Here is a 14,443-nt window from a genome sequence, read left to right as displayed (position 1 = left end):
CTCATTTTTGATGATGTCTCATGTCTGAGGATATGTTCTCTTTATCTTCATACAGACACTCAACTGTGAGTCTACAGTGTTCATATGTCAACACAGAGCTGTTCAAGGTGCTTTATCATTGTTCTCATGTACATACACTGGTGAAGATGGAGATATTGTAAGAGAAAAGCAACAATAGAAAAATGAACTTCATCACTGTCATCATAATTATTGTGGTGTTTCAGTTTGTTGTTCTAACAGGACAGTTTGAGCTGAAAACATTAAGATGTAAATACTCACTGTTAATAACAGACAGATAAATCCTAAAGTCTGGACCTTCCTGTGATCCTGTTGCATTTTTGAACTGTCTGCAGGTGTAACGACCAACATCCTGATCTGTGACCTTCTTTATAACCAGAGAACAGTCTGCAGAAAGACTCAGTCTGTCTGATTTAGGTTTGGCTTCTTTAATCTGGTTAGGTTCAAAGAGTGTCACTGTGCTGTTTGAATCACCGAAGATCCAGACAGTACTGATACATTTATGCTGACCTTGTATCACATTTTTACAAGGCAGAGTAACATCATGTCCACGTCCAGCTGTGACAGTTTGAACAGTTTGATGTTGCTCAGTTGTTCCTGTTGAGAAAAACAGAAAAAAAATGTGAAATATCAAATATGTTATGAATATGAGTGTTATGTTTATAATGTAACATTTATTTTAAATACCACATAGGTTTATCATTCAACTTTAGTTTTTAAGAGTCAGCTAAAGTCAAAAAGTTAATCATGACTGTCTCAGTTAAAGGAAGAATAAAGAAGTAACACCTGTGATAATAATGCAGTTTATTAATTGAATGTGTTTCTATGTACACTTACCTTTAAACTGAAGCATCAGTATCAGTAATGAAGACATTTGAATCCATGTGAATGCAGCCATCGTGCTTCTCTGTCTCTCTCAGTCTCTGTTCTTGCTCTCACATTCACAAATGAGACAGTCTCAGAGATGAATACAGCATCAACTTCCTGCTCACTTCCTCATAGTGACATCACTCCTTTACTCTCCTCTTACTGAATTAATCCAGTTCATAGTGTTTAAGCATCTGTATCTGTATCTTCCTCTCTCTTAATGTTGATAACAAATGATTAAAAGTGTTTTAAATATTTAAGACCTTTTATATTTAATCTTTATTTATATATATATATTTTTACATTTCATAGTTACCAAGTTCAATTTGTAGCATTCTAGCAGCAGCCTGATAAGAACACAGATGAGATGTGTTAGTGGTCAGAGACCTGCTGCTTCCTCATTGCACCTCTGAAGTCATTTATTTCTGAGAAGTGAAGGGGAAGTCTGAGAATGTGGGCACAACAGCAGCTCTGGAGCTTTCATGATGACCAGATGAACCTACAACAGATAAATGGTTAACACATCGAAGAGGATTAGACTGACGTGTCTTTAGGTTTCTCATCATTTTCAACACATAGCAGATCATTTTATCTTGTTTTTTTGATGTAATTTGAATTAATAGGCACTAATTCTGCTGCAAAACAAGCAATAATATTATTACATATATTTTCTGTTTATCTTTGGTTCAGTGTTATCATACAGCCAATACAAAGCGACATAATTAAAGAAAATTAAAAAAAAAAAAAACTGTAACATGGAGTATAAGATCAGTTACTGTCACTTTTACACACATTTAGTAGTAATCTCTCCACAGTTAAACCATCACTGTGGGACGATCACCACTGTCATGGTTCATGTGTTTGTATTAATCCTAATATAGTGCAGTGTTAATTTATTTATATCAGCAAGTAAAATACTTCCATTGGTGTGTCATGTGTGGGTCTGTACATTTAATATGTCACCTGACAACAATGCTGTCATTTCCTGTTTCTTTTAAAAGAGTGATTTAAAAACCTTTTAAATAGATTTAATGAGTAAATATGCACTAGACCTCATATCACTGGCCAAAATCTGTAGATGACACTTACAGAACTAAACTAGAAGCAGGTTCTCTCCAGTAAGTTTCTGCGCGACTGTGGTTGTTTCTGGTTTACTCAAAACTTTTTGTTTATGATTTAAATTTTTCCTCACACCCCCTTTTTAGTACTTTTAGCAGTTACTGAATAGTTGCATTTACCTGAAGAAAAAAGTAATTATGTTCATACTTCTGGACGGAAATGAACACAAAAGACGGACTGACTCGTTAAAAAGCCTTTATTTCTGCTGATGAAATGTCCAAAATACAAAGTCCACTAAAAGAATAAACAGAGTTCAAAACCAACTGCAAAATCACAGGCAGGATAAGAAACATTAAGGCAAAGAGTGAAAGAAAGACAACACTACTTATAAACGAGAGTATCATAATTACAGGAAGTGAACACGGCTGGTTGATGAAATGTAAGTGAAACTAATCAAAGACAATTTAATTAGTAAAACTAAACACAAAGACAATAAAACAGGAAGTGAGAACCATAACTAAATGTGGGAACAGACACATGAATGAACTTAACATAAGAAAATTGGCACAAGAAGATGTGACAGGAAACTCTAAGAGAACAAATTCAACAGTAAAACTGAGACTAAACTATAACAAGAACTAAAGACCAAAATACTCAATATTATGTTTATATAATGAATAAAGGCAGCAAACAAGACACATAATAAACTACTGTAAACTATGTCATTCAGTAACACAGATCATATTTACAGTGCACATACAGGTATATTTATACTAGAAAGTTTAGTATGGACTAAAAAAGCTCAGTCTGTTGGCATCGGAGCCCTTAAAACAGTCACTGCTACTTGAGGAGTTTGGTTAATAACAACTACAACTAAAACAAACTAATCAAACTGTAGAAAGTAAATCAACCAACTGCAGAGACTGTTTGAGTTTACTGAACTGAGACGCTACATGTTGTAACAGCTGAGATGAAGCAGTTTAATCAAAGCGTTCTGTGAAGGCATCAAATTAAAGATGAATATTTAGCTCTAATAATGTGCTTAAACTAAACAACAGTAATTTTCTTTTTTAAAAACATGACAGGTGATGTGTATAACTTTATACCAAATATATTTTTCAAAGGGAAGAAAAAGGAAGTTACTCTATCAAACAAACATTCATCAGCATCAAGGAAAAACAGCACGCGACCTTTCATTAGCAACATACTGTTTCTATGGTTTGTCCGTGGTGGAAGAGAGGTCGCTGGGATGAGTGGGAACTCCAGTGGGAAAGGAGGAAGCTTTCACAGTGATGTAAGTCACACTGTCGCCACCACCATCATCATCATGATCATCATCATCATCACCACCAGAAAACTATAAATACATATTATGTGTTATTAAATACATAAACCTGGCAGGAGCTTTAAAACCACAAGCTTCCTGCTAACATCATCTCTGTAAATATCAAAATCATTCCTGGGTTTTATTCTTGGTTTTCTTTGTGAAGCTGATAGAGACGTACGAAACACCATCATCATCTTCATTCTTCACAGTGAAGACAACATAATGACTGCTCAGTAATATGTGGATTTATAACAGGTGAGTTTCACATTTATTTAAGTAAATCCATTTTCAGCTTATGCTCATCACATCATGGCTCCTGCCTCTTCTCTGTTGACCTAAACATAACACTTTGAACTGGTAGTATGGTGTGATCTTACCATCTCCTGACTGGTTCCTGGACCAGGCTCAGTGTCTGCAGGGTTTAAACTCAGTCACTGCAAAACTTTTGTGACCAAAGTAGTCATCAGAGTCATCTCGCAAGAAAAAACATCAGCTGCAAATGAAAAATAAAGATGTAACACTTGCGATAATAATGCAGTTTATTAATTGAATGTGTTTTCTAAGGACACTTACCTTTAAACTGAAGCATCAGTATCAGTAATGAAGACATTTGAATCCATGTGAATGCAGCCATCGTGCTTTCAGTGTAATCTGACTTTGACCAATGAGACAGTCTCAGAGATGAATACAGCATCAACTTCCTGCTCACTTCCTCATAGTGACATCACTCCTTATGCTGAATGAATTCAGTTCATTACTTTTAAGCTTCCTTACTTCCTTCACTCTCTTGACGTGGATATTAAATGAGTGAAAAAAACACATTAAAATGCTTTAGGTTGATATTTAATGCATTTTGCAGACTCCCTTGTAACGCCTTTAAAGGACTGTGCAACAGTGGAAGATAATCAATAATAGAATAGAGGAAGTTAAATGTGTGAAGATAATTAGTTGACATGTGTCTATTATTCCCATACGGTAAAAAAATACATTTTTCCTGGCCAAAATATATTTCAAATATATGGTAAATATATTTTGTATTTGTGATGCTCCAAAAAAATATATTTTTGAAATTGAAAATATATTTCTTTCAAACCAAAATACATTTCAACAACATATTTTAGGGTGAAGAAAATACATTTCCAACCTTACAGTAGAATGTATATCAAAGTATCCTTTATTTAAAATGTATTGAGTGCAATAATGATGATAATGATAATAATACTAAAAGTAACATGTTTTATGCACATCTGCAAAAAACAGTTGGATTCAAACAAAACAGAGTCAAAGGTCTATCACGAATTAGGTTGTTTATTCATTTGCTTACAGTATTTCACATTACACAATATCTCACGATAATGTAGCGCTCATTGACTTTGAAATTATCTGTCAGTGATACAGTAAACAAGATACAACAACTGCTATGTACACTTTAGTTTTTGACAATATATACAATATAGTACTTAAAGGAACACACTCCACTTTTTTTTTTTGAAATAGGCTCATTCTCCATCTCCTCAGAGTTAAAAATGCAACGTCTTCTTTCTAGATCCGTACATTAATAGGACTCTGGAGCGTGATCTTACGGGATGGGGCGTAGCCAGGATTTTTGGTCGAGGTGCCATATTCGCAGGCCAAACAAATGCTTGCTGTGTGGTCGGTTGTAATGTTAGATTGCACTACCAGCAAAGGAATAAGCTTGAAAACAGGCTCTCTTTTCATTGTTTCCTCACCTGGAAGCATCATGAGGGAGCTTATGTGTTGGATGTTACCAAAAGAAGGCGTCTAGCCTGGATAGCAGCTGCGAGACGAGCTGATATTCAGTTCTCTACCATCCACAGATATCTGTTGGTGTGCTTCAGTATTTTCATTCAGGTACGTTCTAAATAAATTCATATTATTCTTTATAGCCTGTTAGTTTTATTTTCAATACGCTCTGAGGTCATAGCACAAACTTAGAACAACCATGCAGAATTACCTTCTATTTATAGAATTGCTAATTATTTGGCATTATTGCAGCAAACCAGCCTATGAAATGAAAGAAACAAATCCTGACTGGGTTCCAACACTACACATGGGGCACTACGAAATCCCTGCTTCAAACTACATGCTACATACCACCATACCAATCAGATTACTTCTTCCATGTGTAGGTAAAAAGGTGACCCTCGTGGATAAGATGGCAAAGGTTTGCTGCGTTTTGGTGAACATGTGCCCCAGTGTGGTAGTAAAACCAGGGAAAAATGCTCTTGTTAAATACTTTTAAAAGGCTTGTGCTGTTTATGTAGTGATAAGTTTTCAAAAGAGACAGTAAATTACAGAATGCTAGTAGTGGGTGATATTATTTAAATGCTGTCATGATTTTATGTGAACATTTTGTCATTTGTACATAACATAACATTGATTCTACATTGTAACTGATTTGATGTTCTACAAAGTGCTTTTAATTAAAAATAGGCAAACATTTCCTTGTTTCTTTTGAACAGTGGTACTTAGTAAGTACATATTCAGTAAATGCAAATTATTTACATGGCCCCCTAAATTAAAATATTATGGGTTATTCAGAACAGAACTATGCTTGGAAAAATATTGTCCCATCAGTTGATCCAACTCCTCCACAGTAGCAGGTGGAACTTTTCTTTTCTGAGGACGGCTTCTTTTTCCTGTCACTACGAATGGTCTGTTTATGTTTTGATCAAGAACCTTTTTTTGGGCAGCTGAAGAGGAGAAGTCTATCTTATGGCCAACCTCTGGCTGTGTCTTGGTCATATTACCAGGCAAAACCCAGTATGCAGGTTCATCTGTAACAGTCCTTGTGCCACAGATCAACACTGTTGCTTCTACATTAAACAAAAGAGCAGCGACATGGCTGCAGGTCTCCACGACTCCGGCCATACAGGTGCAGTGGGCGGCTTCAACCTTCCCTGTGATGCTCACAATGACCTGTGGCTGCAATGCTGCAATTCAGTCTTTAAGAGTGCAGCACCTGAAACACACACAGACGAAGTTCATTTAAAGACAAGAACTTTAATAAGCCAAGGCCGACACAAATGTGTTTTATCTACTTTCAAATCCATTTATCATAAATGTAACAAAGAGTTTTTATGCATCCCCTATCATCCATCTATAGAACGCTGCATGTTATATTCTAAATCTGCCTGTTCTCTTTCAGAAACCTGCCTACAGAAAATGAACCTAAAGTATGTAATGCAAGGATGTAATCACTTTCAAGAGGAGAAAACATAATGTTCAACTTTAAGTGACAATTATGGACACCTAATATGATAAGGAGATTCTGCAGGTCATTAATCAATGTATAAAACTAAAGCAGAATGTATTTTTAGTGACACAGGACACAAACAAGGAAGCAAGATGTGTAATTAGGATTATTTATAATAAATATGAATTAATTAGGGCAATTTCTTTAACCATAAAGAATAACTAAATCCTTCAGGACAATGTCACATCAGTGCACTGAACTCACTAGGTTATCCCCCTAACAGCCTCCACATGTTCTCACTGTAATTTCCCCCTCATGAATGAATTTATGCTTGCACTAATCTGAATGTTCTGGGGGAATCAAACGCATTTTACTCGCAGTACTCAAGCTGACTTACCTTTGCTTGAATGACGGCGTACTCACAACGTGGAGGCTTAAAAATAGCCAAATCTTGTACCCAGTCCTTGGTGAATTGGATGTGCGCCTCCAGAGATTTATAATTGCGAAATTGGTGCGCTGTGTATGCGCTGACTCCACAGACAAGGTACCAGAGTAGATCATGCTAAGTCAATAGCGGTTTGGTCTTCAGGGTTTCTACTCCACGGCAGTATTTCATACGGGTCCACATTTCAACAATCAAGTACCGTCTCTTTGCATCTGGACACAATCTGTCTCTATACCGTCATTTTCTTTTGAGCTACGTTTCAGAATGGTTCGTAGCAATCTTGTTTTGATTCGTGGCCAGCCAAGATGGTGCTGCGCTCCCACAATGCATTGCGGCATTACGTCAACTCCAAAGCCCTGTGCGTGCAGGAGAGTATGCGCATGCGCATTGCCATGGTGATTTAAAAAAATAAAGATATAATGAAAAGTAATTAATAAAAATTTAATATTTAAACATTCCCACAAATGTGCAATGAACGTGCACAAACACTGTTTATTAGTTGTTGCTGTTTCTTTCTTTGTTCCTTTTTTTTTTTTTGAAAAATAACGACGTCTCTGAGGCGCGAATTCCGACAGTGAGAGGAACGGCCGGATACAGGAGACGGGAAGAAACAAGCCGATTATGTTCGCGTTAATTAGGTGGTTGGAAGATGTAAAATTCTCAATTCTGCCAACTGAACATATACGAGATTTTAATGAGGATGAATAATCAGTCGGCATGGAGGAAACGGACCTTTATTTGGTGGAGTGGCGACAAGAAGCCAAAAGACGGGTGGCGGTCTATGAAGCCTCCATCATCAAGCTAGCAGGTGCCTTTTCTCATATAATATTACTTTATTCTCGCTTATTTGGCACGGAAGTAGAGCTGCCACCCAGGCAAAAGAGAAATATAAGTATATCACGTTATAACGTGAAAGATTTATCGTTCTAACAATATACTATCATGTTTATACAATATACTTTTCATGTTTGAACAACATTGTACGAGCAATGTACATAATTATCACATCTGTACAATATTGTGCGAACGTGATAATTATGTATATTGTAATAACGTGATATTATATTATACAAACATGAAAAGCATAATGTTAGAACAATAAACATTTCATGTTATAACGTGATATAGCTCTATTTTTCTTTTGCCTGGGTGGCAGCTCCACGCTTCCATAATGTGGTAATCAAAATATGTAACTTAATTAATTATGATGTGACGTACTTTTGCCTTTTCTTATTATTCTGCCTTCTCAGAAAGGGAAAAATACAAATAAAACTGTTTACACTTGTTATATACAATAACTATCAAAACCTATTCACATTTAATTTGGCTTTCACAGAAATCCCACCTGTCCTTCTGGCTACAGAGCACTTACTTACCAAGGTTAGAAACAAAGCACAGTTATGCTTTATTAATGTTCGCTAATTACAATGTTCCACATTTCCTTGCTTTTTAAGTCATTTTAGGCTTTTTAGAGTTTTTGGTTTTTAGCAGTAATGTTTCTGCCTATTTATTTCAGCCCATGAAATCGAATGCAGATCTTCCTGATGTGAGATTTACATAAATGTAAGTAATTTTGTTTGTCATTGTCATTAATGTTGTTGCTGTTGTTGTTTTTGTGCAGTTTGCAATCATATAAACCTAGCAAGCATCAGTCAGCACAGTGACGAACCTAAACTGATTCTTGCTTTATTCACATATATTATATGTAATTATATATACCTGCACATTGTACCTAGGGTTGCAGCCACTTGGCCCCACCCATTGTTGTGACAGCCCTGATTGTACTTATACACTGCATCTGCCACATTAATGTATTTTTAAGTGACTTGTTTGTAATACATGAATTTGTTTCTTACAGATGTCAAAGTCTCAACCTCATGCTGCCCTCCCCCATCCTCCTAAAGTAAGTATTTGTTGTTGTAGTTTTTATGCAGTGTCTGTGTCACATGCTAATCATAATTATTGAAATAACTGTTTTCTAACAGATTTTCCAAAACACTAGTTATGTTTGTTGTCATTCAGACTAATACTACTGCTTAGACATTGCTTAGTGGTCATGCATGTTTGACAAGCTTGTTATGATACCAAAACAGTAGGCCCGTCACAATAATCGATATATCGACTTAACACACAATACATGTACATGACCTCAATAATTGTTAATGATGCAATTTATCTGCCATTATATTTACAAAAATAAAATATAATAATAACAACAAAATAACATTAAATAACATTGTTTTCTATTTGTTAGAAAATTTACTATTTATTCAAGTTTTATGGTATCTAATATTTTGATACCTAATTTCCATGATCTAAATATTTTAAGAATTAGATGTTGGTTTGTCAATTGAAAGTGTGTAGATCTTGCATTATTATGGTGTTATATTATGATTATACATTCAAAGACATAAAATGGTCTTAAAATGACAATGACATAACTTGTTGCAATTGTTTATGGGGCAGTATACAGACCAACAAAAAGTTGTTATCGTAACAGGCCTTCAAAACAGACGGTTTTATGATTGATAAATTCAAAAAATAAATACATTTAATTTCTCTGAGATTCTCTAATATTCGGTTACAGTTCACAACACAGCTACCTGTACATGCAGTATTATACTGTAAATATAGATCTCTGCATTTAGCATCCCACTAGAAGAGTCACAGTTACTGCCTCTTTTTTTTTTTTTTTTTTTTACAAATACCTGTACTATTACTAACACATTTACTGTTTTACTTTTAGCCTGTGGATACAAATGCAGATTTCCTTAATGTAAGTTGTGCATTTTAATTACATCATGTTATTTTTATTATTATTTATTTATTTATTTTATTTTACATTCAAATACGATTGCTAGTAGGTAGGTAAAGAATAGTTCACCTATAATTGATATTCTCAATTAATTTCTCACCTCTGATTGAATGCCTTTGTTTGTTTGCCTTTTTTACTATAACAAAACATTTTTTGCAGGATATATATGGTGAATTTATATGCATAGATACAGTCGTAGTGCTTGACACATGCACACAGCAGTAGATGTACTAAAAGGAAATAATTACAATCATGATGTTGATTGCTGATGTCAGTATATATATTTTAGAGGAATGTTTAGTTTTTCACCCAAAATGAACTATATTGCTTCAGAAGAGATTTATTACCCTACCTGACTCTTATATATTGTTCTGTTTTTGTTTGTTTTGTTATTTTCAGGTTCAATGGTGCGTGTTCTTCTAATGGCCGCCTTCCCACTGGAGGTTTTGATCCACAGCAATTTAAAAGGTAAACAGCTTTGAAAGTCAGTTCAAATGGTTAGCTAATAGTATTCTAAAAAGCCTACAACTCTGTCACCAGTTTCTTTACCAAAAGTACCCATAAAAGTATCTCTCAATAGCATATCATTGTAGTTCAAATGTTTAGTTGTACAAATATCAGATTTTTGGAAATGTAAAACTAGTCAAACACTCAAATGTTCATGCTTTTTATAGGAGCACAGATCAAAACGGACATCGGTAGAGAGTGAAGAACTGCCCTTCACAAGGACACTATGACAGCCATATATAGTAAGTGAAGACTTTCTGTGTATCTGAAATTGCATACATAGCGCAAGTAACTTACTTTGCAACCATTAAAATAGGTTGTAAAGTAAGTTACCAATACAAATAGGTGATGATGCATTGTAGTGGTTGGTCTCAGACAAAGAAGGTCAACAGATTTATGAATGCTGGAGGGTAAGGAGAGACAACCAAAAGGGGTGTTAGCATTACTATAATGTGAACTGGATAGACTTTCCATCTAGGAAAAAAAGGGGTAAAATTATGCATAAAATATATCTGTATTAATATCTGTATCTATATAAACAGAAATATCTGTTTGCTAAATGAAGCCAGCTAACATAAATCATATTTTTATTTTAACTCTGATAAAAGTAATAGAACTGTGACTTTTGTTTGTTACAGTGGCGGTAAGGAAGAGGTTTCCCAATGTGTCCAGAAGGGCTTTGAGGATTGCAGTGAAAGCTGGGGGAACTGAGACTGCTGGAAAAGGAAAAGAAATTAAATTTAAAGTATGTTGACTTATGTTCACACAATCACACACACATATACACATACACACACATATGTGTACATATATATATATACACACATATATATATGTGTGTCTGTGTTTCTTTTAGAATGTTTAAGTATGTAATGAGAATAAAATTATAAAATGAATATTCCTTGCTTGATTGATATGCTATATCTATGTTTTAAACATCAAATAAAGATTTCTTTCAGCTGTTACATGTGAATGTGTTTTCTTAGAAATATATGAAGGGTTAAATTTATATATTTTGAATGATTTTAAATAAGTTTAAATTGTATTTTGAAATATATTTTATAAATATATTTCAAAATATAAAAAACAACCAAAAAAAATATATGTGTTAAAACACATTTGAAAATATATTATAAATATATTTTTGAAATATATTTTAAAATATACAAAAATGGCCAAAAAAATATATGTGCTAAAATATATTTCAAAATATATAAATATATTTTAAAATGTATTTTAGCACATATATTTTTTGGCCATTTTTTGTATATTTTGAAATATATTTCAAAATGTATTTTAAAATATATTTTTTTACTGTATGGGTTGCAGCTCTTGTTCACGGTTTATTTTTGAAAACAGTGTTCATGGTGATGCTTGTCTGAACGTGAAAGAGATCAAAACTCTTTACACCATTGCAGATCATTTTGTTTTATTTGTTCATTTTTAATAGGTTTACCCTGCCTCGCGCCCTATTTTGTTTTTTTTTTCTCTTTATTTTTAGTTCATTCTTATTATAATACAGGCAATACAAAGAGAAGTAGTTGCAGAAAATACTGAAGTTGTAATATGGAGGATAACATCGGTCTGTATTTATCTTTTGAACTGAGCTCAAAGCTCAAGAAGTAAGAAGGAGGACAGATAAAAATTAAATATAGAGATGAAAAACTTAAAACAACCAGTGATTTTGATCTGTGTGCTGCATTTAATTGTCAAATTAAAAATCAGAAACTGGAGCTTTAAGAAAAATAAAAGAAAAAGGTGTGAATCTTAATCTGTGCTCAGTTATTCTTAATTCAGCTGTAGTTTTATAATAATTTCAGTTTGCAGCATTCAGTTTTTGGAACCAAGCTCGATTTTTTTTTCCTGATTTTTGTGAACGGATAAACGGATGTGATCACTATACTGATTATGCAGAATTACGGAAATAGTCAAATATTTCTGTTTTACCTCAGACACACAGCTACACGCTGCTCTGACTCAGTTGACTCTGAAATTATTTCATTGCCTTCTCAGATGAAGCCCTGGCTCTGCTAACAAGCGCTCAAACTGCCTCACTGACATCCTGGAATGTGGATGAATATGATGCAGCTTCGAGTTGTGGATAAAACCACAAAATTCTCCCTGCTGCTGCCTGCGTGTGAGAACTGGATGAACCCAGTCTCTCCATTTCTTCCTTTTGTTGCTTAGAAACATGCAGACTAGCTCATCATCACTTCATTTTTTTCACATTGCTTTTTTTAAGATGACTTTTTCGCAACGACCTATTGTGTTTGGTGTGTAATGTAATACTGTCATAGATAATGATGAGAATATGTTTAAGGCATTTAAATTTAAAAAATTAAGGAATGGGAAGATTTAGATCTACTAACGTGCTTAAGAAAACAACAAGTTATTTACTTAAAAACAACTCACATGACTTAATTCAGCAGTTAAATAAACTACCATGTCTGTACTGACTTGAGTTAAACTTACAAAAAAGTGTTTGCTGCATGGTGGTTATCTATATATTACACACAATATTACGTATTACTTTAAAAAAAATTAAAAGAAAGTTACTCTACAATCAAAACATTAATGCAGCATCAAGAAAAACAACATGCAGCCTTTCATGACCAACATACTATGTCTTTGGTTTGTTGATGGTGGAATAGAGGTCGCTGGAATCAGTGGAAACTCCAGCAGGTGGAGAGAAAGTCTTCACAGTGCTGTAGGTCATAGTCTCACCATCATCATCGACGCGGGGCTGTAAGAAAACATCGCAAAATCTTCTTAAAGACGAGAACTTTGAAAAGTCTGAACTTACTACTGACATCATTTCTATGAAAAATCTGACCCGGTCTTTACTCTTGGTTTTCTTTGTGAAGCTGATGGAGGCGTAGGAAACTTCATCATCGGCTTCAGCCTGCACAGTGAAGACAACATTATGACTGCTCAGTAATATAAATTTAACCTCAAGAAAACTTAAATGACTACAGGAGGAACTGATTTAAGTTATTTGCCACCTGAAGTTATGTCACTGGTTTTTCCCTTTATCCTTTTCACTTTATGAACTGAAGTCAACACTAAAGGTGTAAAATGATTCTGTTATGGAGCAAAAAAAGAGCATTTGAGTATTTGAAGATTTGAACTCACAGTGTTGTTGCTCTGTTGGGTTTTGTTTTCTGAAGAAGGGAAAACAATTCTTTACCTTCCCCATTAAAAATCTCAGTTTTTTTTCTGTTTTTAATAATCATAAGCTACAGAAATGTAAAACAAAACTGTATTCAACCAGATATTTATTTTAATTAATATTAAAACTTCCTTATTTCCATTTATGATCAACTTTAATCTGTGAGTCTTCTCACCTTTAGTTTTCTTCCATATGATGATCACCACAACAACTAACAGTGCTGCTAAACCCACAGGAACGATGATAAACCATGACTGATCTGAAAATATTATTAATAAGTTAAACATAATCCTGAATTTTCCCACAAAGATTCAACTGTCAGTCTGACATTCGGAGAGAAATTCAGTCACTACCTCCTGCTGGATTATTTGATGTCTCTTCTGACGTTGTTGTTGTTGTGGATTTTGTTGTCGATAATGTTTTTGTGGTAAACTCCACTGTTGTTGACTTTGTTGTTACCGGCTCTTCACACAAAGAAATACAATAACAACATTAAAGACACCAACAGTAAGAAAAGACTTGAAAGTAAGTGAACAACAACAGAGAGGAAACAGTGGTGAGATGTTTAACAGTCTAACAAGTCTCATTTTTGATGATGTCTCATGTCTGAGGATATGTTCTCTTTATCTTCATACAGACACTCAACTGTGAGTCTACAGTGTTCATATGTCAACACAGAGCTGTTCAAGATGCTTTATCATTGTTCTCATGTACATACACTGGTGAAGATGGAGATATTGTAAGAGAAAAGCAACAATAGAAAAATGAACTTCATCACTGTGATCATAATTATTGTGGTGTTTCAGTTTGTTGTTCTAACAGGACAGTTTGAGCTGAAAACATTAAGATGTAAATACTCACTGTTAATAACAGACAGATGAATCATAAAGTCTGGATCTTCTTGTGATCCTGTTGCTGTTTTGAACTGTCTGCAGGTGTAACGACCAACATCCTGATCTGTGACCTTCTTTATGACCAGAGAACAGTCTGCAGAAAGACTCAGGCTGTCTGATTTAGGT

General features: G+C 34.4%; 1 long non-coding RNA gene across 2 annotated transcripts; it reads left to right on the top strand.

Annotated features, from left to right (window-relative positions):
• The first annotated feature begins 7,709 nt into the window (after positions 1-7,709).
• Positions 7,710-10,447, top strand: LOC120433259. Of its 2 annotated transcripts, XR_005608433.1 has the most exons (7): positions 7,710-7,741; positions 8,270-8,313; positions 8,450-8,496; positions 8,792-8,836; positions 9,680-9,709; positions 10,148-10,216; positions 10,423-10,447. It is a non-coding gene; the product is annotated as an uncharacterized LOC120433259 (long non-coding RNA). The 2 variants fall into 2 exon arrangements; XR_005608432.1 differs by lacking the exon at positions 10,423-10,447 and having other exon boundaries at positions 10,148-10,289.
• Positions 10,448-14,443: the final 3,996 nt, after the last annotated feature.

The sequence above is a fragment of the Oreochromis aureus genome, linkage group 15 (genome assembly GCF_013358895.1).
Source record: "Oreochromis aureus strain Israel breed Guangdong linkage group 15, ZZ_aureus, whole genome shotgun sequence".
Taxonomy (NCBI): Eukaryota; Metazoa; Chordata; class Actinopteri; order Cichliformes; family Cichlidae; genus Oreochromis; species Oreochromis aureus.
This window is presented reverse-complemented; position numbering and strand designations above follow the sequence as displayed.